We start from the raw sequence: 25,050 nt of genomic DNA, 5'->3' as shown, positions 1-25,050 counted from the left end.
TTAAACCTAAGAAAGCCCGTTTGTGCTCATTTCTTTTCCTTATAATTGGAAAGCGGTGAACAAAGGATTCATCAAGGGGGAGCTCAAAATACGATGTGTTTAAAAATTAAAACTGTGTTACGGTAAGACCAGGTGAAGGCTGAAAGGGAACCCCTAGACCTCTTTCTCACCTGGTCGTAACACGCAGTCTCAATTAATTGGTGAGAATCAAAAGGTTTCCCGATCCAATCTGGAGTTAGACAGGGCTGTCATCTCTTCCCTGTCTTGTTTGTTTGCTGTATCGAACCATTTACTGTGTCTATTAGGAAGGATTCAGGCATAAGAGGGGTGACAATCCCAGACAGCGGAAGCACTCAGGTAAAAGCCTCCCTGTACATGGACGACGTCGCCGTCTTCTGCTTGGATCCGCTGTCCATTCGCAGACCGATTAGCATCTGCGATCAGTTCGAACTGGCCACGGGAACCAAAGTAAATCGTGGCACGAGTGAGGCCATGTTCTTTGGGAACTGGGCTGACCGATCCTTTGTCCCCTTCACTATGAGGTCAGACTACCTGAAGGTGCTGGGGATATGGTTTGGAGAGGCTGGGGCATGCGCCAGAAACTGGAAGGAGCGTGTAGCCATGGTGAAACAGAAACTGTGGGAGCAGCGTTCGCTCTTCATTGCGGGTAAGAACGTGGTCATCAGGTGCGAGGCGCTCAGGTTGTTACTGTATGTGGTGCAGGTCTGACTCATACCTAACTTCTGCGCTGTAGCGGTCACCTGAGTCATCTTCCGCTTTAGCTGGAGATTGAAAATGGACCACGTCTGCAGGGACACGATGTTCAAACTTCTGGATAAATCAGAAAAAACATACCCAAGATTACCCTCATTCTGATGGCTACCTTTGTGTGCGGCTGCATCAAGCTGTACGTAGAACCCCAGTATGCAAACACCAAGTGTCACTACATGCTGAGGTTCTATCTGTCCCCGGTTTTGCAAAGGATGGGTCTGGCCACATTGCCGCGGAACGCTCCATTCAGTTGGACTGTGCCATACCACCTAGCCCCTAAAGTTTGTGTAGAAAAACACCTTTGACCACCAATGCATCAGGCAGTGGTCTGCTTGGAATGTCCTCAAGGCCCTATGAGAAAAGGAGATGGTGGATCCTGTCAGAGGGTTCCCCGAGCAGACTGCCAAAGTCATTTGGCAGAATCCTTCATCACCAGAACTTTCAAACAAGCACCAAGATGTAGTTTGGCTGGGGGTGAGATGGGCCCACCCGGTCAGATCCTTCCTGCACGCCTAGAATCTCACCCGTCCGCACGCTGCCCTCGAGGTGGCTGTGGTGGGGAAGAGACGGTTGCCCACCTCCTTCTGGAATGTGCCTTTGCAAAGCAGGTGTGGAAACAGATGCAGTGATTTTTGCCAAGGTTCATCCCAAGCAGCTCTGTAACACAGGAGTCTGTGCTGTACAGGCTGTTCCCAGGGACGCAAACCGAGATAAACATCGACTGCTGCTGGAGGACCATCAATTCAATGAAAGATGCTCTTTGGTCTGCCCAAAACTTGTTGGTCTTCCAGAGCAAAGAGTTGTCCATGACAGAGTGTTGCACACTGGCATTCCAAGATCCAGTACTACGTGTTGAGGCATGCACTAAAGCTTGGGCAGCTGCCGCAAAGGCTCAATGGGGAAAGGCCACTGTGTAAGGTCCTCTCGACATAGTGAACCATGGATCTGGAACCTGTGTAAAACTCCTCGGGCTGTATGCACCAAAATGTTTTTGCTATGTAATGCAAATGTACATTGCATATAAAATGGAATGGCAAGAGTTGCGAGGCACCTCATGTTCTGTATCAAAGGAATCTGATCTCTATTGTACATTCTTAAATGTCAAATGTGAATTGTTTTGAATGTTTTGTAATGTACTTTTTGCAAATTTTTTATGAATAAAGTATATTTTAGGAAAAAAAAATGTTGTCACACCACCTCCCAAGACTAACCTGAGGGCCTCGGATCAAACTGAATCTGGATAACCTGTCAACTCACCACTGTTTTTACAGTGAGGCTCGGGCCCAATTTCTGTTGGGTTTTGGGCAGGAATGCCAATCCTCCAGGATTCTTCTGGAGTCTCCAGGACACAGCTGCAAACAAACCAGAGGAGAAAAATCATAGGGGCATTTAAAAAAATGTTTTATTTACTATTTATATAAATGTTGGAGATGCTGGGGGAGGGGGAAGGAGTATGTGACCCAGCAGTTGCAAGCAACAGGGCTTGTGATGAAACACCCAGGAATATGTCCAACCAGAGGCGGCAGCCCTAGTCTCAGGCTTCCGAGTCGGGTACACACTGGAAAAAATTCCTATGTGCCTGAAAACAGGCCACGACAATGTTTTACCCCCATGATTCTCCTTGGCCTGAGTTACTCTTATCTTTAGTCCTTCTTCTCCCACCAGTAGTCAAAATCATACTATTTTCCCTAACCTCAGATGGAACAGCTGCCTCTTAGAAACTGCATTTCACTCCCCGCATGATTTAAAGAAAAAGGAAAAACCTGCATTTATATCATGCATTTCAAAACCTCAGGATGTCCTATAGTGCTTTACAGTTAATTAATTACTTTTGGAGTATAGTCACTGTTGTAACGTAGGAAGTGCAGCAGTTTATTTGCACGTAGGATGCTCCCACAAACAACAAGGTGATAATGATCAGATAATCTGTTTTTAGTGATGTTAGTTGAGAGATAAGTATTGTCCAGGACACAGGCGAGCTCCTCTGCTCTTATGGGATCTTTCACGATCACTTGAGAGGCAGTCGCACCTTGGTTTAATGTCTCATGCAAAAGACAGTGCAGCACTCCCTCAGTACTGCATTGAAGTGTCAGCTGGGATGCTGTGCTCTTGTTTCTCAGTAGGTTAGGGTATTACCCAATGTGGGATTAAAGCCACAAAGGCCAGGAAGATCATCAGTTTGTTCGCCAGTCAGTACTGTTATCTGACCTCACTCAAGCTGGCAGAAGGGTTGCTATGACCACAGCACCCCAAGATAGATAGGGGAAATAAAAACAGAAAGTGCTGGAAATACTCAGCAGGTCTGGCAGCATCTGTGGAGAGAGAAGCAGTGTTAACGTTTCAGGTCAGTGACCTTTCATCAGAACTGACCAGAAACATTAACTCTGTTTCTCTCTCCACAGATGCTGCCAGACCTGCTGAGTATTTCCAGCACTTTCTGTTTTTATTTCAGCTTTCCAGCATCTGCAGTATTTTGCTTTTCTCGATCGGGGAAAGTTTGGTTAGGCTGCTGCTACCAATCAGTCAACCCCATTGGAAATTGGAGATTGAGTGAAGACAGGATCAGCCATAATGACCTCGCTGCATTGTCAGTGGTGTCATCTTTTGGATGAGTCGTTAAACTGAGGCCCCGTCTGCCCTCTCGGGTGGATGTAAAAGATTCCACACTTCAGAGACTTGGACAATCTATAGGAGGCACCTCAAGGCACTGCAGAATACCACCAACGCTGTCTCTGCGAAATCCTTCACATTCGCTGGCAGGATAAGCGGTCTAATGTCAGCATCCTCTCCCAAGCCAACATTCCCAGCATTGAGGTGCTAATCACCCAAAACCAGTTTCACTGGGCAGGCCATGTCACTCACATGCCTGACACTAGGCTCCGGAAGCAACTGCTCTACTCTGAGCTTCGCTGCAGCAAAAGACTCCCAGGAGGGCGGAGGAAACACTTTAGGGACATTCTCAAGGCATCCATGGATAAATCCAAAACCACCTGCCCCGCATGTGGTAGAGTCTATGGTTCGCGCACCGGATTCGTTAGCCATGTTGGAACTCATTGAACCAGAGTGAAATCAAGTTATCCAGAGTCCTGAAGGATGCCTTAGAAGAGAAGACATTACAACAGTGACCACACTTCAGGTGTACTTAATTGGCTAGAAGGACCTTGGAAAGTCCTGAGGTCATGAAAGGCGTTATCAATGCAAGTTCTTTCCTTTCACCGTCTAATACAGCTTGGCTTGTTGTCTAGCTTCCATTTCTCCTGATATAAATCATGCACATAAAAATAATCTGATTTTATTATTTACATTCGGGGTTGTATCCAGGTGCCAACTAACTGAGTTAATGGCTCTTTACCTGAAATGAATTTCTTTTCCTATTAATTTGTTTGCCATGAGTTGCCGTGTTCTCCTGATTGTTTTTGTAATGAATCTAAGGCTTTGTGGCAGTGAAAGGGTGACCTGAAATGACCTTTGACCTGGAGCTCACTTGTCTTCGCAGCTTGAAGTAAACCTTGCAGCGGTAAAGAGTGTTACCGTTTGAGCAAAAAGGAAGAACTACAATCACTGTAACAGATAGAGGCCTTTCGACCCATTGAGCTCCTTCTATCCAGCACAGGGATACACAGTCGCCTTCTGCTTGAGGTAAGAGAGAGACTATCAAGTGGCCTCCCTGTTTCCCCAACGGCTCAGCAAATTTATCCGGGTTCAATTTCCCCATCCCAGGCAGCAGTAGTCATGTGAGAAATCACTCTCGGTGCCTTGGGCTAGCGACAAATGGGAAATTGGGAAATTGGCTGGGGCTTTCTCCTGCTGATTGCTGTCCAGTGACTGTTGCTGGAAGGATGCATGTGCCAAGGATGGCATTGGCTAGGAAGAGGTGATACATACAGTGGTGAAATAGCTCATTGCTATTCACCATCAAGCAATCCTGCTCCTCCTAGGCTCTCAAAAATAATTTGACGCTTAACATTGTTGGACCTCTAAGGTTTCATCACCCGCGAAACAGGTCGGAGTGAGCAGAGCACAGACTCCGACCTTTTCCTAAACTAGCAATCAGGGGCTTATTTCTGCCCCGCTGTTTGTGGGACCTTGCTCTGAGCAAATATTACAACAGTGATTACACTTCAAAACTTAATTGGCTGCAAAGTGCTTTGGGAGGTTCTGAGGTCATTAAAGACACTATATACATGCCAGTCTTTCTTTTCGTAGTACTAAACACAAAGCATTCTGAGTCGAAGCACCAGCCCGTGCCATCAGCATATTTTTAGTCCTATGCCTGGGCCTCTTTACACGACATGCCAATGTTTCAGAATAGTGAGTGGAAATTATGGAAGGGGCAGTAGCTTGGATCAACAGAGTGGTTAGTTTCAACAATGACCCATGCATCAAAAACTGAAGCATTACTTCAAGAGTGCCCATGATACACGTCAGTATTGACATCACAACTGCCCTAGTTTTCCCTATGTTACAATTAAGCCTTGTATAGACTACAATTACACTGCCTCATGACTCACACTTGGGAAACATTATGCCCAGGCCGATTATAAAGGTAGTGTCTGCACCAAGAGGGGAGCAGTGCTCTGTGCTGGAGGTGAACGTGTGGGGGTGTAGAGTGGGAATATCTCTTTCACAGCGCGACTGTTGGACAGCAATGCTTTACTGAATGCAGACCTCTTGGCAGAGGCTTTCGGTAAACATATGAATAGATCGTATCTTTAAGCAAAAGACAACAGCAGCCTCCAGTGTTTGGGACAGACCGAAACAATAGGAACTGACTCCCCCGCATGGGACTCTGATTGAACAGCTGCCTGACTGAGCTCCCTTTGACATGCTGTATAACCGCAAGATGCTTAAATTATGGTAATTGGGATGTAAAGAAATTAATATTGTACAATTGACAGAATTTTGAATACACTGCCAGACTGTGCCATTTCTCTTAGTGGTTTACCCGCAGATTGCATTTCCCCCCGCTCAGTTTTCTCCCCTCACCTCTCAGCGTGCAAAATTGAAGGGCTGAAAAAAACCAGCTGGCCCATCAAGCCTGCCCCACACCTCATTCTAGCTGGAGCATCATGACTGGGCACTTTCTACCCCCTTTCCCTCATCCACAGTTGTGTAATCTCCTGGGAATGGCCAAAAAAAAATCCACAGGAAAACTCAGGGCCAAAAGAGGGAAAAAACTTTGGAAAATTCTTTCCAACTCCACCCCCCTCCCCCACAGGCTATTAAAACCAGCCCAGGAGTTTACATGAATCATGAGTTTGCTATGGTTCCACGCATGATGAGAATCCTCAGATGTCCCTCTCTGTCCACCTCTACCCCCATGTGGAAATCAGGCTATCTGTCCTCCCCAAGTCCCAGGAGCTTCAAGGCCCTCTAGTGGTTTTCATTGTAATGATGTGAGATAAGGAATGAGTGGTTGATGATCCAACCACAGTAACAATTTGCATTTATATAGTGCCTTTTACATGGTAAAATGTCCTAAGGAACATAGACAAACAAAATTAACACTGAGTCAAAGAAGGAGACATTAGATTAGGTGACCAAACACGGTTTTAAGGAGGGTCTTAAGGAGGTAAGAGAGGTGGAGAGGTTTAGGGAGGAAATTCCAGAGCTTTGAGCCGAGGCAGCTGAAGGCACAGCCTGCAATGGTGGAATGATGAAAATCAAGGACGTGCAAGGGGGCAGAATTGAAGTAGCACAGAGATCTCAGAGGGTTGTAGGGCTGGAGGAGGTGATAGGAAGGGGTGAGGTCATGCAGTAATTTGAACAGGAGGATGAGAATTTTAAATTTGAGGCATTGATGGGTTGGGAAATCAGCGTGTACAGATCCAAGCCAAGGTCTAAGAATGCCAGCTGTGTGACCAGCCCGATCCTATTGAACAAACAACTGGTCTCATACACAGTAGTCATGAATACTCAGCCAACATCTGGATTACAGGGCAAGGGCTAAAGACTACATTGGTACACCCACATTTCATAATGGATGATCTGTACCAGAAGGGGAGGATTTACAGTATTTTATTGGGAAAAGATCTATCCTTTGTTGAAGTGATGCTGATTATCCATTTTTCCATGAGTGACTGTATTGTGGGAGTTATAGGAACCCCATCGGGTGATTCTTGATTGCAAAATGAATGAACTCTTGATGCAGAAGTAGCTGGTGTAATAACTTAGGAACATAGAAAACAATAATGCATTTGTTGACTGATTATAGAAATCAATCTCTATCAATTAGTCTACAACAAACCCAGACACAATGTGAGGAAAACCCCGGTGCTGGAGAGCTTTAAGAATGATAGGTCCAAAGTCACCTGTTCCTCCCAAGTATGCTACATTTACCAAATATCATGTCGCTAATTACACATGTGCTATATCCCAAAATACTACTTTCTGAACGAAATCCATCTCATTTGCTATCAATCACTACCCTAACTGCTTTCATCATCCTGGGGATCCTGTTCCATAAAATGCTCACTGTGTCAGACAGAGGTTGTAAAACTCAGTAAGGGAAAGATATCCTTTGTGCAGCCAAACACTCCAACCTGATGCTGGAGAAAAGGCTCCAGAACAGGGGGTTGTTCAAAATTATGAGGCGTTTTGTAGAGTAAATAAGGAGAAAGTTTCCCACTGATCAGTAACCAGAGGGCCCAAATTAAGGTAAATGATGAAAGAACCAGAGAGGAGCTGAGGCAAAAGTTGTTATAATCTGGACTGCACTGTCCAAAAAAGTGATAGCAGCAGATTCAACAGTAATGTTCAAAAGAAAATTGGACAAATACTTGAAAAGGAGAAATTTTCAGGCCTATGGGGGACGAGTGGGGAGTGGGGATAATTGGACAGTTCTTTCAAAGGGTTGGCACAGGTACAATGGGCTGAATGGCCTTCTTTTGTGCTGGATGATTCAATGATTCTAAGGCTGCAGGAGGAGCTCTCCCCATCATGGCTCTGCATCTTATGGGTGGGGGCCAAGGATTACTCACACAACATTGCTCAGTGTTCAGCTGGCCGAGGGTGGGATGGGATAGAGCTGAAATCTTCTGGGTTTGGCCATGTGGGTCATCAGCTGGCACAGCCGGAGCCAGTGAGGTTGTACAATTACAACATAGGTGTCTTCAGTCAGCACTGGAGAGTGAATCCATGTGAGGAACAGGGATTGGAGTTGCTCCAGCAGTAGGTGGTGCATCCTCAGGCATCTCCTGAGGATCAGTTAGAAGTAGCACATGACCACAATAACAATTGTTTACACTTTTGTAGCACCTTTTGTGTAGGAAAACATCTCCAAGTGCGTCTTTGAAGTGATGACACATGAAGGGGAAGAGTCAGGGAAAGTGGACAAAAGGCATAGCGGAACAGGCCAGCTTCTGGAAGTTTTTAAATGAATGAAGGAAAGGAGCAGGGGTTTAGTGAGAACATTCCAGAATGTGGGATCTGTAGACAGAAAGGGGAAGGAAAGATATGTTAGAAGGTGGAAAGGAGGCCAGAGCTAAAAGAGCAGAGAGATTGGGCTGGCATTAAGTGCTGGAGGAGCCTGCGCAGGTAGGGTGGACTGTGGCTGGAAGGGGATTGGTGGGGAGGGAGGGGGTTAATATCCACATTCCCCTAGTTAGATACAGGGGGAAAAGTCATAGAGTTATACAGCACAGAAACAGGCCCTTTGGCCCACCGTGTCTGTGCCAGCCATCAAGCACCTAACTATTCCAGTCCCATTTTCCAGCACTTGGCCCATAGCCTTGTATGCTATGGCGTTTCAAGCGCTCATCTAAATACTTCTTAAATGTTGTGAGGGTTCCTACCTCTACCACCCCTTCAGGCACAATAAGAAGATTGTGGTCAGTGTTGGAGAAACTAAAGGCACCAAAGAACATCTGCAGACCCTGTTCGTTTTTGAGAAACTTTATGAAAGGGTGACTGCGGATACAGCGCACCTCATAACAGTTAAAAGAAAATCAGGGAACTAGATATATTTACAACAGTAAATTAGGCATCTAGTATCTGGGATGTAGACTTCACGTCAGTGGAGGTAGACATTCCTCTGTGACAAACATTTATTAGGTCAGATTCCCAAAAACCATTGTGTCCAAACAGGGTGTGACTGTTTTGCATCATGTAGTGCCACACCTATGGAAACAGCAACAAATAAATAAGTCGCAATTGACCTGGGAACACTTCAGATGAATGGGGTGGTGTAGCAATTTAATTGCGCTTTGAAGCATTTGCTGAACGCTTATCCACAGCTATGGCTCAGTGGTAGCACTCTCACCTTTCAGTCAGACATTTTCTGGGTTCAGTCCAGAAATTTGAGCTCAAAAACCAGGCTGACACTCCTGTGCAGTACTGAAGGAGTGCTGCACTATTGGCATGTACCCTCTTTCAGACGAGATGTTAAACTGAGGCCCTCTCAGGTGGATATAAAAGGTCCCATGCAGCATCTGGGAAGAAGAGCAGGAGAATTCTGCCTGGTGTTCTGGTCGATATTTATCCCTCAACCAAGATCTCTAAAACCGATTACCTGGTCACCATCACATTCCTGTTGTGGGATCTTGCTATGTGCAAATTGGCTGTTGCATTTCTCTACATTGCAGCTGTGACTAACTGTATTAAAAGTACTTAATTATGCTAAAGTGCTTTTGGACCTCCTGAGTCTACTATACGAATGCTTAGTGAGTACTTTGAAGTGTAGTCACTATTGTAATGTAAGAAATGGGGCAACCAATTTGCACACAGTAATGTCCCACAAGCAGCAAGGTGATAATTACCGGGTAATCTGTTTATACTGATGTTAGTTGAGAGATGAATATTGGCCAGAACATCGGACAGAACTCCCCTGCTTTTCTTTGAAATAGTGCCATGGGATGTTTCATATACACCTGAGAGGGCAGGTGGATCCTGGGTTTAATGTCTCATCCTGAAAGACAGTATTTCTGACAGTGCGGCATTCCCTCATTACCGGCACCAGGAATGTCGACCTAGTTTATGTGCTCAAGTTTCAGGAGCCATGAGGAGATAGCACTTTGTAATGTTGGGGTGATTACTTTAATGTATCAATAAGGCTTACTCAGTAAGCCAGTACATATCTTTCAGCCAGTCATTTCCAGCAACAGCTATGTATATGCAACAGTTTGTGTACAGAAATGGGTACTGCAGTTTGGTACACTGATGCACTTATCTGGTTCTATACAACGTGAGGCAACAGCACATAGCCAGGGAAATGGAGGGAAATGTTTCGAATTATCTGTCTCAGAGACACTGAGGGTCCTCTGTTGTGTTCATAACAAATATAAGACCAGCAAATCACAGGAATCTGAATGACCTGAAAGATGATGATGCATATCCAACATCTGACATAGATACAACCCTGTCGATCTGACAAAGTAATTTTGGCAGATATAGTTGAACATTGGAACCAGTTCCATCCCATGTTTACCACACCCACAGGCTTGTGTAAGTTCATGATAATGCCACTTGGAAAGAAAAGTGCATCAGCCAAGATCCATTGGCTGAGGCCTACAGTATAAGAGCAGGGAGGTTATGCTAGAATTGTATAAAATACTGGTTAGGCCACAGCTAGTGTACTGCGTACAGTTCTGATCACAATACAGGAAGGATGTGATCACGCTAGAGAGGATACAGAAGAGGTTTACAAAAATGTCACCAGGAATGGAGGATTTTAGTTATGAGGAAAGACTGGGTAGGCTGGTGTTGTTTTCTTCGAAACAGCGCAGTCTAGGGAGAGATTTAATGGAGATGTATAAAATTATGAGAAGTCTGTATAGAGTGCATCGGAAGGACCTATTTTGCTTAGGAGACAGGTCAATAACGAGGGAGTATAGATTTAAAGTAATTGATGAAAGGATTAGAGGGGAGTTAGGAGTAATTTTTCCACCCAGAGCATGGTAAGGTCTGGAACTCACTGCCTGAAAGGATGGTAGAGGCAAAAGCCCTCATCGCATTTAAAAAAAACACTTGGATATGCACTTGAGGGGCCATAACCTACAGGGTTTCAGACCAAGAAATGGAAGGCAGCATTAGACTGGAAGCTCTTTTTTGGCCGGCATGGACACGATGGGCTGAATGGGCTCCTTCTGCACTGTAAATCTTTCTATGTTTCTATATGTATATTGTTTTTAGAGTAGAACAGTGACATTCACAGTGACTGGTGAAAGACTGCAGTTGTATTTCCTGGTAAAGCTTTTCAACCCTCCCCTCTCCTCTAGATGTTAACTCCTTATTGGGTCTCAGTTCCAGATGCCAGGCACCTTCTGGTGCTTTGTCCAAGAGACATACTTGAGTCTCGATGGTAATTGTGGGCACAGGCTATCCAACTGCAGGGCCATTACAGCTCAGTGGTCACAAGCTGATTTAACCGTTTCTATCTCTGTGAGGCGGGAGGGGTCAAGGCCAATCGTAGCATCCTTAGAGCCAGTGTCCTCCCCCCATGGCCGATCGGCTAACTCAGTGCAGAATCTGAGACCGTCCTGGCTCAGATTGGCCAAAGTATTTGAGCTACAAAGCAATGCATGTTGATAGATATTTGGAAAAAAAAAGTTTTTGGGGTATGCCGAATAGAATTAAGTGCCACGACATGCTCCTTTAAGATGGTTAGGAATTCCCCACCACCGTGTCCCAATCTGGCAGCCGCTGGGGAGGTGGCTGTTTTTGATTGGATAGCATAAACCCTTCTCGCTTGGTAACAACTCAGTTCTATTTTTTAATTGGTAAAGAACTTGCCTGCTCTGACGTCAAGGGCGGCCGTTCGACGCCGGCGCGTTGCCATGGGAAACGGGCAGCTGCTGAGGTCGCCAGTCGACAGAGTGCCGGTAACAAGAGCGGCATTTGTCCTGCAGGCGGCGCTGTGGTCGGGCTTACTGCGACGGAAAAGGGAGGAAACAGCACCGCCCACGGTGGGAGTCCCGCACTGCAGGTAGGCGGGGAAATAGAAGGCGAGTGGCTAACCATGAATGATTGGCAGCGCCAGGACCATGTCTCGGGACGTCCTCTTCGGGGGGGGGCGAGAACTCGTTGCTGATTGGCGATGCCATGGTTATTCCATTGTGACGAGTTTTGATTGACAAGCGGGACAGGAGGTAAACAGTAGATCGGCGCGCAAATCGCGATGATTAATCAGAGCACTGTAAGGAGTGTGCACAATTCGACATAAAACGGCTCAGTTATCCACGGGTAAGTGCACCTTACAACAACCGAATTTCGTTCCCTGCCGCATCTCCTTTATCTCTGTATAGTGCAATCGGGCTTCCGTTATTCTGCACAACGAAAACCGTACAAAATGACTTAATTATTTCTTTGTAACTATTGTTTCTACACTACAAGCGTATCAAGCGTTGCAAGCTGGTTGCCAATCTAGCCCAGATTTCCTGATCTGGTTTGGTTTTCTTACCAAAAGAGCGTCGTGTCCTTGTTGTAGATAAAGGGTCACCATAAACCCACTTTTTGTTGTTCTTTTGTTTTTTAGATGTTAACTATAGAACGCTTTTGATGCACTCACACGCATTTAACTCACTTGTTCTCGTTTCCGGGACATGTCAGGGCAGCGGATAGAGGCAAAAATACATAAACATAAACTGTTTTGTTGGTAAAGGATTTTCTTCTGGGCGCTCGGGATTTATTTAGTTTACGAGTTAGTTAGAGAGAGTTCTTGCGTCGCTGTTGTGTTGACTTTGCATTTATTGTTTATTGTCGATCGCAAACGTTTGCTCGTTAACTAGGATTCACAAAACTAGGAAATACAAACTTCAGTTTAGTGTTGGCAAGAAGGCATCGCAGCGCCTGATCCTGGAGCCAGGTTGCATCAACCAAACCCGGTTCCGATTTGCTGGAAGTTGGAGGTGAAGCTGACCCAGCGGAGTCGACGGGCTCGGAAACTCACCTGGCAGAGCCTGAAATTAACCTGACAGGGTCCAATGGGTGTGAAACTGACCGGGGTGGGGTGGTGGGGTGGTGGGGGGTGGGGGGGGGGGGGGATCCAAGGGGTTTGAAACTGACCTGGAGGAGTCTAATGGGTCTGAAACTGGCCAGGGGGAAGTTCAAGGGGTTTGAAACTGACCAGGGGGAGACCAAGGGGTCTGAAACTGACCAGGGGGAGACCAAGGGGTCTGAAACTGATTGGGGGGGGGGATCCAAGGGGTTTGAAACTGACCGGGAGGAGTCTAATGGGTCTGAAACTGACCAGGGGGAAGTTCAAGGGATCAGAAACTGACCAGTGGGAGTCTAATGGGTCTGAAACTTACCAGGGGGAGACCAAGGGGTCTGAAACTGACCGGGGGGGGGGGGGGGGGGGTGGGGGGGTGGGGGGGAGATCCAAGAGGTTTGAAACTGACCAGTGGGAGTCTAATGGGTCTGAAACTGACCGGGCGGAAGTTCAAAGGGTCTGAAACTGATCTGATGGGAACTCAGGTAGGGGGTTTGTCCCAGCTACCTGGAGATCCGGAGGGAGGGTGTTAGTCTAAGTTGTCTGGGTACGAGGGAGGGGTCTGAAGTATGGGGGCGGATGTCTCACTCCTGGGTTGTTTGGGGTACGGAGGGAGGATTTCTTAGTACTGAGATTTCTGGGGTTCGGGGTCTCGGTTCTGAGCTGCCCCGAGTTTATGGGACGATCTCAGATTGACTTTACCCCGGAAAGGAGCTGCAGGCGACACTGAGAGAGATGCCGTCCTCACCCTCCCTCTGGATCGGTATCTCTCTATCTCCAGTGCAACGGCTCCTCATAGACTCTTAATGACTCATTCTATACTATCTCCATTGTAACTTCCTCTTTACGCTCTCTATCGCTCACCCGCTGTACCTGCCCCGAACCCCAGAAATCTCAGTACGAAGAATTCCTCCCTCCGTACCCCAAACAACCCAGGAGTGAGACATCCGCCCCCATACTTCAGACCCCTCCCCCCATAACGCAGACAACTTAACCCTGTGTGCATACAATTTTGATCTGTAACTCAGTGTATCCCCGTCTCACATGGCCTCTTTATTTGCAATGTAGCTTCTTTCCTGTATAACTTAGACACGATCTATTGTAATTTGGTGTGTATCACTCTGTATATCCAATATACGAACATAGGAATTTAGGAGCAGGAGTAGGCCACTCGGCCCTTCGAGCCTGCTCCGCCATTCAATAAGTTCATGGCTGAACTGATGACTCCACATTTTCACCTACCACCCCACCCCCCCCCCCACCCCACCAGCCCTCATAACCTTTCACCTCTTGCTTATCAAGAATCTATCTACCTCTGCCTTAAAAAAATTCAAAGACTCTGCTTCCACCGCCTTTTGAGGAAGAGAATTCCAAAGACTCAGGACCCTCTGAGAAAAAAAAATTCTCATCTCTGTCTTAAATGGGCGACCCCTTATTTTTAAACAGTCACCCCTAGTTCTAGATTCTCCCACAAGGGGAAACATCCTTTCCATATCCACCCTGTCAAGACCCCTCAGGATCTTATATGTTTCAATCAAGTCGCCTCTTACTCTTCTAAATTCCAGCAGATACAAGCCTAGCCTGTCCAATCTTTCCTCGTAAGACAGCCCACCAATTCCAGGTATTAGTCTAGTAACACTGCTCAGTACTGCCTCCAATGCATTTACATCCTTCCTTAAATAAGGAGACCAGTATTGTACACAGTATGCCAGATGTGGTCTCACCAATGCCCTGTATAGCTGAAGCATAACCTCCCTACTTTTGTATTCAATTCCCCTCGTGATAAACGATAACATTCTATTAGCTTTCCTAATTATGTGCTGTACCTGCATACCAACCTTTTGCAATTCATGCACTAGGACACCCAGATCCCTCTGCATCTCAGAGTTCTGCAATCTCTCACCATTTAGATAATATGCTTCTTTTTTATTCTTCCTGCCAAAGTGGACAATTTCCCTCTTTTCCACATTATTCTCCATTTGCCAGGTCTTTGCCCACTCACTTAACCTATCTTTATCCCTTTGTAGCCCCCTTATGTCCTCTTCACAAGTTACTTTCCTACCTGTCTTTGCGTCATCTGCAAATTTAGCAACCATACCTTTGGTCCCTTCATCTAAGTCATTTATATAAATTGTATAAAGTTGAGGTCCCAGCACAGATCCCTGTGGCACACCACTCATTACATCTTGCCAACCAGAAAATGACCCATTTATACCTACTCTCTGTTTCCTGTTAGCTAGCCAATCTTCTATCCATGCCGATACATTACCCCCTACACCATGAGCTTTTATTTTCCTTTGATATGGCACCTTATCAAATGCCTTCTGGAAATCTAAGTACAATACATCCACAAGTTCCCCTTTATCCACAGCACATGTAACTTCCTCAAAGAACTCCAATAAATTGGTTAAACATGATTTCCCTTTCACAAAACCATGTTGACACTGCCTGATTACCTTGAATTTTTCTAAATGCCCTGCTATAATGTCTTTCATAGTAGCTTCTAACATTTTCCCGAAGACATGTTAAGCTAACTGGCCTGTAGTTTCCTGCTTTCTGTCTCCCTCCCTTTTAGAATAAAGGAGTGACATTCACTATTTTCCAATCTAATGGAACCTTCCCCGAATCTAGGGAATTTTGGAAAATTAAAACTTAACACATCAACTATCTCACTAGCCACTTCTTTTAAGACCCTAGGACGAAGTCCATCAGGACCCGGGGACTTGTCAGCCCACAGCTCCAACAATTTGTTCAGTACCACTTCCCTGGTGATTGTAATTTTCTTGAGTTCCTCCCTCCTTTCCATTTCCTGACTTACAGTGAATACTGGGATGTTACTTGTATCCTCAATAGTGAAGACCGATGCAAAATATCTGTTCAATTCACCTGCCTTCTCCTTATTTTCCATTATTAGTTCCCCAGACTCACTTTCTATAGGACCAACACTCACTTTGTTAAACCTTTTCTTTTAAAATATCTATAGAAACTCTTACTATCTATCTTTATATTTCTAGCTAGCTTTCTCTCGTACTCCAATTTTACCTTCCTTATCAATCTTTTAGTCATTCTTTGCTGGTTTTTGTATTCTGTCCAATCTTCTGACTTGCATCCCATCTTTGCGCAATTATAGGCTTTTTCTTTAAGTTTAATACTATCTTTAACTGTTTTAGTTAACCACGGATGGCAGGTCCCACCCTTGGAATTTTTCTTTCTCGTTGAAATGTATCTATTCTGTGTATTCTGAAATATCCCCTTAAATGTCTACCACTGCATCTCTATTGACCTATCTCTTAACCTGATTTGCCACTTCACTTTAGCTAGCTCTGCTTTCATGCCCTCATAATTGCCCTTATTTAAGTTTAAAATACTAGTTTTGGACCCACTCTTCTCCCTCAAACTGAATGTAAAATTCAATCATATTATGATTGCTGCTACCTAGGGGCACCTATATAACTAGGTGCTACACTGTATCTAATATAACTTTATAGTGTTACTGTTACACATTATCTGATGCAATTTTCTCTATATTCAATGTAACTCTCATCCAGTATGATTCTGTGCTACCCTCTTTACAGCTAATGCATCACTCTCCATCATTTTTTTTCTGTACTTTGCTCACTAATGTTTAGACCCTCCCTTTACTGTTAACCCCGTGTGTATCGGTATGAGCAGTTATAGGAATCAGTGTGTGAGTACCAAAGTCTCTCAGCTACCCCGTCTCTGTCTGTTAAACTTTTCTCCCTCAGACTGGCTGCTGTTTTGTTATTTGTTTCTCACCCCATTCAACAGCAACCACTTGTACTTTGCAATAACAATCGGAAGCTTTCCAATTAGTTTCCAGGCTAAAGTAAAAGGGGGAAGCCAGAGATGTGTAATAGAAGGCATCTCTATCATCTCTGTGCATCCTGCTCCATCACTCTTTGGCCCCGGGCTCTTTATCATTGGATCCCGTTTGAGCCGTTGTTTTGCCAGGGGGTGGCTGTGTTTGTGGTTGCCGCTTCTGCGTGTGCCGGGATGTGAAGTCAAGCGATTGCTTCTGATTTTCTTCCAGCTTGCCCCTGGGTCCGAGTGCCTGCCTTATACTATTTACAACTCCAGTCAACAAGTGGCCAGTAACCAACCAATTACTACTGACTCACAGTCTAACATTGTTGTAACCCTAACATATCGCATCACCAGTGACACCGCATTACTAGAGTTCTTTTGTACTTTTGAGAGGCATGGCTTGCAAATTCAGCAGCATCCTATTCGACCCCAAGCTGAGCGTCTAACCTCATGTTCTCTCCATCTCAAAGTCCGCCTACTTCCACCTCCTCATCTTCCTCTGCCTCAGCTCATCTGCCACTGACATCCTCACTCAAGCTCATGCTACCTCCAGTTTTGACCATTCCAGTGCTTTCCTGACCACTCTCCTATCTTCCACCCTCCATAAACTGGAGAATCATACAAAAGTCTGGCTCACCAATCACCCCAGTCCACAATGGCTCTCAGTCCCCCAATACCTCAAGTTTAAACTGCTCATTGTCGTGTTTAAATCTCTTCATAGTTTCACCCATCCCTAGCTCTGTAATCTCCTCCAGCCACCACCCTCCCCCCACCTCCAACTCTTCATTTCTCTGCTACATCAATCTCTCCCTTTGTCCCATCATGGAGGCCGTGCCTTCAAACATCCAGTGCTGACAATCTGGAATTCTGTCCCTAAAACTCCCCATTTCCTCCTTTAGGATTTCCCTGGTAACTATAGCTCCAACCATCTGGGTCCTAAGCTCTGGAATTCCCCTTCTAAACCTGTCTGCCTCTCTGTCTCCCTCTCCGCCTTTAGGAATGTCCAGAAGATCCACTTCCTTGGCTAAGCTTTTGTTCACCCCTCTTAAGAGTTCCTGTGCCATCCTTTTTTTGATTATTGTTATATAAATGCAAGTTGTTATAGCAATGGAGATCCTACTTTGGAAAAGATAATAAAGAAGAGGGACTTGCATTTATATAGCACCTTTCACAAGCTCAGAGCATCCCAAAGCCAGTGGAATACTTCTGAAGTGCAGTCAGTGTTGTAATGTAGGAAACGTGGCAACCAATTTGCACACCGCAAGATCCCACAAACGGCAGTGAAATAAATGAGCAGATAATCTGTTTTTCATGATCTTGGTTGAGGGATAAACATAGGCCAGGACATCGAGGATAGCTGTCCCGCCTCTTCTCCAAAATAGTGCCATGAGATCTTTTGCATCCACCCGAGAGGGCAGAAGGGGCCTCAGTTTAATGCCTCACCTGAAAGACAGCAGTTCAGCACTCCACTCCTTCATTACTGCACTGGAGTGTCAGTCTGGACTGTGTGCTAAACTCTTTGGAGTGGAATTTGAGCCCACAACTTTCTGACTCAGAGCCAAAACTGCTACCACTGAGCCACAGCTGGCATATTGGCCACATTATATTAGTAGAGTTCTTCCTTACTTTGTAGTAGGTATATTTTACTTACTGCCAGACTGTTATTTTTGTTTGTGATTGACTTCTGATCGTGTTACCCCCTCCCACTGTCTTCCACACAGCCATGCTCTACTAGACACTTGGGTACATAATCAATGCTGAGACACTACTAAGGAAGTGCTATATTGTTAGAGGTGCAGTCCTTCGGGTGAGATGTCAAACTGAGACCCATCTGCCCTCTCAGGTGGATGTAAAAGATCGCACGGCACTATTTGAAGAGGGGCAGGGGAAAGTTTTGTAAATTATACAGCAGGCAGTGGACAGGACTTGTAATGTTTGGAAAGCATCCCTTTGTGCTTGCTTCTGAGGTTTTGTTTTTTAGGATAACTGGAACAGGAGATTTAATATGATGTTCAGAATTTTGAAGGGTTTTGATAGAGGAGATAGGAAGAAATTGATTCCATTAGCAGGAAGGTCGATAACCAGAGGACACAGATATAAGTTAATTGGCAAAAGATGAAGAGAATTTGTTTTCAATCCGATGATTTGTTATGGTTAATATTAGTCTGGTGCAGACACGATGGGCCAAATGGCCTGCTTCTGCACTGTAACAATTCTGTGATATGGAAGGCACTGCCTGAATGGGCAATGGAAACAGATTCATTAGTCATTTTCGAAAGGGAATTGGATATATATCTGAAAAGAAAACAATTGCACGGCAGTTGGGAAAAAGCAAAGGAGTGGGATTAATTAGCTCTTTCAAAGAGGGGTGCAGGCATGATGGGTCGAATGGCTTCTTCTGTAAAATATGATTCTGTACAAGTTAGTTCAATGTGCCTGTAGTTTGTGTCTCTGTATTGGTGCTCTATTATGTTCACTGGGCAAAGCAGCAGTTGCTTATTTAAGCTTTTTCTTTATGATATTATTTTTAAAAGAATACCATAAATCTCAGAAATGCGTTACATCTTCTCTCTGCAGACCTAGAACACTATCGCACTATTATTAGCAGCCTAGCAATGATGTTTGTCTGTGCTGAAGCACATTATACTTGGGTGCGGGCTTTCTGCTGGCATTTCCCACACACATACACACAGGGAGCTCTCTAATTTGCAATGCATTGGTGCTTAGGGTGGGAGGGCAGTTAACTGTGCAATTGGCAATTCAGCTGATTTATTTCAAGGAAGCTTCAATACAAAGAGGTGAAAGTGTTTCTATAGTTATATATTCTCTGGTCAGACCCAATCTAGATTACTGCGTTCAGTTCTAGGCACCTTAGGAAGGATATATTGGTTTTGGAGGGGGTGCAGCATAGATTCACCAGAACGATACCAGGCCAAAAGTATTAAACTACGAGGACAGATTGCATAAATAAGGCTTGAATTGCCTTGAGTATAAAAGATGAAGCAATGATCTAATTCAGCTGTTTAAAATGATGAAAAGATTTGATAGAGTAGATAAAGAGAAACTATTTCCTCTGGTGGGGGCGTCATAACCTTAATATTTAAACTAGGTTATTCAGGGCTGATGTCAGGAAGAACTTCTTCATACAAGGGGCAGTGGAAATCTGGAACTCTCTCCCCTAAAAAGCCGTTGAGGCTGGGTTAATTGAAAACTTCAAAACTGTGATTGGTAGTTTTTTTTGTTGGGTAAGGGTATTCAGGAATATGGAGCAAAGGTAGGTTAATGGAGTTAGGATACAGATCAACCGTGATCTATTTGAATGGTGGAATTGGCGAGAGGGCTGAATGGCCTACTCCTTTTCCTATAGTCTGCTTGGTTGTTATTCCCAGCGGTGTTTAATGCTGGGAGAGTGTACCACCCCTGTGACTAGTTGCTAGATGTTCTGTGGGAGGGAGATGGAGGGATGGGAAGGAGAGGAATTACTTAGCAGAAGCCCAGCTGTTTCCCAGGAGGATGAGTTGCTCTTGTGGCACTCTTAGTGCTGTATCTTAACTCCCAAAAACGGGTAGGTTGGGTTCGAGTCAGAAATTAAATCTCAAAAAAAAAAATGTGAAATAGGAACCAACTTGCCTTGAACCTGCTCACTTTTGGTTTTAATGGAATGGTGGTGGGGTGGGAAACAAGGGGCAAATGACCAATCGGCTCGCGGGAGGCTGGTTGGTCATTTAAATATTATAATTCATTTTCACACTCATTCTGTTTTTAACTCATGTTGGCTGGGTTTCGCAAGCCTCAGGAGACAGGCCATGTGAAAGGAACAATGAGGGTTGAATCCATGGGTTAAGTGCCCTTACACCACTGCTTGTGGACCAGTAGGAACAGAAGTGCTTTCTCCAGGCAAAACAATTTACCTAGTAAACCCCATCCCCATCCTCACCCCACAATCTGTCTGCTTCCCCACACCCACCAATGGACCCCCTCCAACTACCACTGGATCCCCTGCTGGATGTATTTCAGGGTATCCCAAACCCAAACCCTTCCTGCCAAGAGCTAAAATCCAGTCCTCAGTGTCCAACCCAAGGTTGGCAATGCTGACACTGTCCTATTCTATGCCAGTACCCACCCATGTACCCCACTATGGAAATGGCTGTTCTTCATTATTGTGCCTATCAGCCAAGCCCAATCCTGCCCATACCTTATGGACAGATAAACACATGTGTGCAAAGTCACTGATTAGCTACAGGAGATATATCCATGGCTGGTTTCCTTCTCCTAGTATTGGAGGTGGGAAGAAAGACTTTTTTAACTAAGAGTCACGACTCATCCAATCTGGTAACTAAGAGTCTGTTAGCTTTCCAATTGGTGTAGGAAGGGGATGTAGCAGCACGGTGGATGTGTCAGATGACCAATGGTGGGAGCTTGGGGTGGGAGGTGGGAGATCATATGACAAAACCTCCTGGAATATAGTCAATCAGAGCTGTCAACCTTACTTGGCCAGGGTCCTTGGGACAACTGCGGTGTCCCCTTTCCTCACTGCGACTGTTTGTGATCGTATGAGACAGCAATAATTGAACCTGGGGTATTCTGGTCTGAATCAGGGATATTGCAGTCTGTGTGACCCAGTAATACACTGCATTTGTCATCAGGGGAGCTCTTGGTGGATTGTTTCCTCTTGGCCACTGAATGGTATGTGATACAGGGGCACTTGCGAAAAAAAAGTCAGGAGTGAGGGGGAGAAGAACAAAAGAACAGAATGGAACACAAAAGATAAACTATTTTGAAAGCCTGTGGTTTTTCTGAATTATGCAATTAAATAATTCATTAGGATGAAAGCTAGGCCTTTCTCAGTGTGGTATCCCACAGAGAGATAAGTAATCACACAGTGGGCAAATTCCTACACCACACAGTCAACTGGACATCTCTCCTCTTGAGTCTGCGGGTAAAGCCTGACCACACCGTACTTATCTGATCAGATGTTTTCCCAGGGTTTTACTAAATGGCCAGCATCCCCCACTGTGGAGAGGGAATATCAAAGAGCATCCAAAGTTTGCTGCTCCTCCACTTGTCCAATAATATAATGGCAGCCAGATGTAAGTAAGGTTTCTGTTTTTCTTTATTATGCTGGATCATTTTCTGTGTGTGTCAGTGGGGAGGAGAAGGATAGACCTAGGAAAGACTTCTATTTATATAGCGTCTTTCGTGACTTCAAGACATCCCAAAGCGTTTTACAGCCAACGAAATACTTTATTTTTGAAGTGTGGTCAGTGCTGTAATATGAGAAACAGGGCAGCCAAACTGCGCACAGCAAGGTTCCACAGACAGCAGCGCGATAATGACCAGATCATCTGTTTTAATGATGTTGTTGAGAGATAAGTGTTGGCCAGCACGCTGGTGAGAATTCCCCTGGTCTTCTTCCAAAAAAAGTGTTTTGAGATCTTCTACATCCACCTGAGAGAACAGATAGGGCCTCAATTTAACATCGCACCTAAAAGGCAGCACTTCCTCAGTACTGAATTCGAATGTCAGCTGAGATTTTGTCTTCAGGTTTCTGGAGTGGGACTCTAACCCACAATGTTTTGATTCAGAGGTAAGAGTGCTACCACAGCTGATACCGAGGCAATGCTGCCATTCAAATTGTATTTTACAATGTCTCAATGTGCTCAATAATGAGCCAAACCATTTTTGGCACTGTTGGCTGAGGGAGGAATGTTGTCCAAGACATTTTCTTTCTCTTTTTCCATTAGTGCTGTGGGATCACTAACATTCATTAAAGAGGTACACCAGTGTTCAGTTTAACATCTGCTCAGGAGGTTGGCACCTATGATGATTCAATGTTCCCTTATCATTAAACTGGAATGTCAACAAAGATTACATGGTCAGATTCTAGAGCAGTGTTTAAACATATGCACCTCTGACCGTAACTGTGAGTGTGCCACCAACTGAGCTAAGCTGGTACACATAAAGTTGGCACTAGTCCACACCACAAATGCTATCTCAGTACTGTGATTTGTTCTCTACTTCATAAATGTATGTTTCACACCCCGCACCACCCCCCCGCTCCACTCCCCTCTCCTTAAACCCACACACACTTGTTGTGATACAATACTTCATAGCTCAAGGCACCAAAAAACGATAGAACTTTCTATAGCAGAGAAACTCAGCCCAACTGGTTTATACTAGTGTTCATGCTCTAAATGAGTGTCCTCCCACCCAACTTCATCTAACCCAATCAGTCTCCTCCCGCCCAACTTCATCTAACCCAATCAGTCTCCTCCCACCCAACTTCATCTAACCCAATCAACATATTCATAGAATATAGAACAGCACAGAAAGAGACCAATCTGGTCCATTTATTCATTTATCATTCATGTATGGATTTAACTTCCCCTTAAGTGCATCCATGCTATTCGCCTCAACTACTGTTTGTGGTAGTGAGTTCCACATTCTTACCACTCTTTGAGTAAAGACGTTTCTCCTGAATTTCTTATTGGATTTATTGTTTTCTATCTTATATTTATGACCTCTTGTTTTGGACTCCCCAACAAACTTGCATTTATAAGCGTCTTTCACAACCTCTGGTCATTCCAAAGCTCTATACAGCTAATGAAGTACTTTTGAAGTGTAGTCACTGTGTTTACATAGAAAATATGGCAGCCAATTTTCACACAGCAAGGTTCCATAGACAGCAATGTGATAATGTATGGACTATATGCTTTTAGTGATGTTGATGGAGGGATAAATATTGGCCAGGACACTGGGGAGAACTCCCCTGCTCTTCTAATTAATGCCTTAGAGGATAAATGGAGCCTCGGCTTAGGATCTAATCAGAAAAACAGCTTCTCCAATAGTGCAGCGATCCTTCAGTTCAGACGACAGGTCATCGACCTGAGACGTTAACTCTCTCTCCAAAGATGCTGCCTTACCTGCTGAAGTTTCTAGCTTTTCTGTTTTTCCTTCAGGTTGCCAGCATCTACAGTATTTTGCTTTTGTATTACACTGGGGGTATCAGCCTAGATTTTTGTTCTCAAGTGTCTGGAGTAAGACTTAACCCGACAGCCTTCTGACTCAGACAAGAGTGCTACCCACTGAGCCACAGCTAACATTTGTTTTGTAGACAAACATGACACCATAGACAGTGATGAGCGAGCAGTTAATCGGTGCTTGCTGAGGAAGGGGTGTTGCTATTGGAAGTTTTTTTATATCGTTTGAGAACCAAGCTAGTGACAGCAGGAAGAGTGGGTCAAGCGCAGTGTGCTGTAAGCTAATTTGCTACTGGGATGATGCTGGTCTTTGTGAATCCGGGCTGCTTTTCCTTTGGCACATGGGCAGTGGCACCAGGGTGGCAGAACTGGCTAATTACAAATGCACTTTCGGAGAGCTCACGGCTCTTCTCTGAATAGTACAAGGCCTTTGAACAGGCAGTTGAGAACTTTGTTTCATGCACCACCCCTGTCAGCCTGGCTCTGCTTTTCAAACCTTTTTCCCTCTACAAATATTGACATGTTCCGGAGGACACTCTACCCCTGCAAATGTTGACACACTTCTGTAAAAACCACTGCAAATATCGACACATTTATTAATATTAGACATTTGCATGTGGATGGATGGATTATTTATAAAACGCACAGGGCCCTTGTCCATTGTGGATGCACTTAAGAAACACTTTGCCCAAACTAGTGGTAGATGAGGATATTGTTGCAAAGGCAAAGAGCGTTCAGGAGGTAGATAATAGAGGTGTGAGGGTCAGTAAGCCACTGCTGATCCTCAGCTGCTCCTGCAGGCCTTCACTGCTCTGAGTGCTCCCTGTGGGCAAGACCAGGCCAGGTGCTGAGTGTGAATGAGTGGAGGCTGCAGTACCACGTCCTGCTGGAGGGGGCAGTATGACTCAGGGCTTTGCAGACTGCTGGCTTTGATTTGGGAAGGTAGCAGGGAATTTGGGAGCAATTGTTAGATGTGCAGCTCAGCCAAATCTTGAGCTCAGATAAAAGCCCATGTTGCCAAGAATTTATATGCTTGAAGCAGCACTTTTTACTAGTGTGTATAGGAGAAAATATAATCTTCCACCAGGACCTGCAGTAGCATTAAAGAATCATGCTGTAGTTAATTCTGGTTTATCAGCACAATCAATGCCTTTGAAATCCAGAGTTTGGTTCCTTTCTCTATAATACCATTATTTTCTTCCTTCATTTGCTGAAGGCATTGACTTCTGTTGCAATACAGCAGCCACTCAAACTTCGCCTAAGCGGCCATTTTTCATGGTGGCTCCAGACAGTGAATTCAAGCAATTTGACCATGGGAGGCATCACAGCTAGTCCTCGCGGGCCTTTGTACACATCCTTTTAGCAGTAGGTGGTGACCACATGTATGAGCCCTGGCCAGTCCATGGCTCTTAAGTCCTTTTAAAGGTTTTAGTTTAGTTTAGAGATACAGCACTGAAACAGGCCCTTCGGCCCACCGAGTCTGTGCCGACCATCAACCACCCATTTTATACTAATCCTACACTAATTCCACATTACTACCACATCCCC

At 44.9% G+C, this 25,050-nt stretch overlaps 1 protein-coding gene across 1 annotated transcript in view; it reads left to right on the top strand.

The window, feature by feature from the left end:
- Positions 1-11,852: 11,852 nt before the first annotated feature.
- LOC137373937 (bcl-2-modifying factor-like) overlaps positions 11,853-25,050 on the top strand; it is a 76,677-nt gene continuing 63,479 nt past the window's right edge. The window contains exon 1 of the mRNA XM_068039587.1: positions 11,853-11,949. The gene's annotated coding sequence lies outside the window, so the exon portion shown is untranslated. The remainder of the gene's footprint in view (positions 11,950-25,050) is intronic.

Source organism: Heterodontus francisci, chromosome 9 (genome assembly GCF_036365525.1).
Source record: "Heterodontus francisci isolate sHetFra1 chromosome 9, sHetFra1.hap1, whole genome shotgun sequence".
NCBI classification, from domain to species: Eukaryota; Metazoa; Chordata; class Chondrichthyes; order Heterodontiformes; family Heterodontidae; genus Heterodontus; species Heterodontus francisci.
Note: the sequence above shows the minus strand (reverse complement) of the source record. Positions and strands in the feature narration are given on the sequence as shown.